General features: G+C 52.5%; 1 pseudogene across 1 annotated transcript; it reads right to left on the reverse strand.

Moving 5' to 3' along the window:
- Positions 1-2,179: 2,179 nt before the first annotated feature.
- Positions 2,180-2,250, reverse strand: PHACADRAFT_t120 (annotated as a pseudogene). The gene has a single exon. The product of its transcript is annotated as a tRNA-OTHER (tRNA).
- Between the last annotated feature and the right edge of the window lie 312 nt (positions 2,251-2,562).

Consider the following 2,562-nt stretch of genomic DNA (forward strand, 5'->3'; position numbering starts at 1 on the left):
CGCGGCTGGATTCTAAATAGAGAAGAAGGGTATCATGCACCACTTTCATCATTCTCAGCATTTCTGTATAAAACCTCCATATCCTTGAGAGCCTTGTTATCTCTACGCTCAGGCTCCATCTTCCCATGGTCATGGCTTTAGCTGATTATGTGCAGTAACCGCATCCAAACTTGAATAAATCATAAAAAGAGTTTTAAAAAATGTATTAATCTGTGCTTAAGCTGGCTGTGTACTTGGACAAGCCTACAAGGGCATGGTTGCAGTTCAGAAATTACTAAGATATACATGTACCAGTAGCCAAGCTGCTTTCTGGGTGCTGCATTTTTGTTACTTTATATTGGTCTGTGACTGGTCCTGACCGGTCATGACCAGTCCTAAAAGCACCCAGTGCCATCTAGGACCAAGGACTGTGACCAAGACTGGACTGACGTAGGACTGGACCATACCCAGTCCTGATCAGTCCAGTCTCAGTCCAAGTCCCGGTCCTGACCGGTCCTTAGGACCGGACTCTCAACCACTATCCGATGAAGCCCAGCAGGCTGCGAACAGACGGCAGCCGCAGACCGGAGAGGTGGGCGCCGCTGAGATCTATGCATCGTGGACATGGGCAGCGCCCTGGGAAGCAGGGCGGACGGCACCAATGGCCGCTTGGATGGCCATGGATGAGCTCTTTTGGCAGGCAAAGTAAGAACGACGAGACGAGGCAGACGAGCGGCGGACGAAAAGCAGGAGTGTTGCTACGACGAGCGATTCCGTCGTCATGGCAACAGGCGGCAAGGAAACGCACATGAGACCGTGCGCCTCCACGCTGGCGTCAGGCAGGAGCGTAGGTCGCGGTAATGGGCCGCTTGGGCTGGAGGCGGGACCTGGGCCTGAACGTGATCTGTGGACGGGAGAAAACAATGTGGCGCCGCATCTCACCGCACCGTATCTGTCCCGACGCCTTTTTCCCCTTTTCCCCTCTCGCTGTTTCACATGCCTTCGTCCCCTCGGCTGCGCGCAAAAACACTGCGGCTGCCACTGTCCACGCGCGACAAACGTCCCGCGCGAACAGCACTGCCCTGCCCATCTGGCATCCGCGCATCGCCGCAGATGACGTGCTGCTTCTTGTCCTTGGTTAGGGACATACTAGCCCCGCACCGCGTGCTGGGTGTCGTCGCCCAGGGCTGTGCCCAAGCGAGGCGCAGAGCGGACGTGGGGACGCGCCTGAGAGACGTGCCCGGCCAGAACAGGGGCCGCCTGGCACGCGGGTGGGCGCAGGGCTGCGTCTCAGAGCGAGAGGTGCGCGAGGGTAGGGCGGCACGCGGCAGTGGATACAGGTCCAGCGTCGCATGCTCTGCGCTGTCCCATTGGGGTGCGACGTTCGACGGGATCGGTAGCGCAATCCAGAACGACGAGCGGGTGTGGCATGTCCACTGCTTTTTTTAAAAAGCATCAGTGTGAGATGAGGAAAGTGCTGTACGAGTTTTGATCAGAAACGACGTCGTGCATCACAGGCCTCCCCAGAAGGTGCAATTATTGGGTATTGTTGCGGCGCTCTGCACTAAATTTTGGGGCCAAAATCAAGCTAAACTTGACAAAAATCTCCAAAAATCTCCCAATCTATTCATCTTGGAATTCTGGCACCCGTCATTGTTCGCACAAATGCTGGCTTGGTTGTCATGCTCTTGGGGCTGGTTGCTCCCATTGAAGTATTGTTCAGCATGGAAGCTCGCTTATGTTGTCAAAGGTTGGAGTCCGATGGCACTGCTTGACACCGTACGCACCTTATGGTTCGCTCTCTGATTATAAATCTGTGATTTTTGTGCCACAGTACCAAGCAGAACAACGCAGGTCTGCTCAGGGACTCATCCCCTTCGACAAGTGGTTTGCCGAAGGTTTCAGTGCCAAAGCGCGCGCCAAGCTGGTGGATAATGGTTCCGACGTCACGCTGCCCGGTCCGCTCGAGTATGCCCGCTGTTCTGCTGGTCGTCTCGCAAGCCGTCGCAATTTCCAGAGCGTGAGGCACGTTCAGTGTGCGCTCACCACCAAGCTGATTCAGTTCGGCGGCCCAGACACAGGAACTTATTAAGTTCGGCAGCCCAGACACGGGAACTTATTAAGTTACACCGGACTAGCCACCCAGAAGCGCCCAAGAGCGGCTAAGATACGCTGAAGAATTTCCGAAAAGCCCAAAAAATGGCACAAGCAGGAATCGAACCTGCAGCCCGAAAGCAACCGCAGCGCATTATACCACTAAGGCATAAGACCTTGTAAATATAAGCTTGGAATTTCCCTATAGTACCACTTTTCTACCTCAAAGTCTTAGCTGTAATATTGTAGCCAATTATCAGGTATTAAAGCATTGGAATGTAATTGTACAAAGGTATATTCTAATGGTATGGCTAAGACATTGAGTCATTAAATATTTGCTATTGATTCTGCTTATTGTACAAATGTATATCCTGATGGCATGGCTAAGACACTGACATGGCTAAGACACTAGTGTGGCTAAGACATTGGAACATTAAATATTTGCTATTGATTCCACTTGAGTATAGTTCATCTGCTCTGGTGTTTTAG

This window comes from Phanerochaete carnosa (assembly GCF_000300595.1).
Source record: "Phanerochaete carnosa HHB-10118-sp unplaced genomic scaffold PHACAscaffold_8, whole genome shotgun sequence".
In the NCBI taxonomy this organism is placed as follows: Eukaryota; Fungi; Basidiomycota; class Agaricomycetes; order Polyporales; family Phanerochaetaceae; genus Phanerochaete; species Phanerochaete carnosa.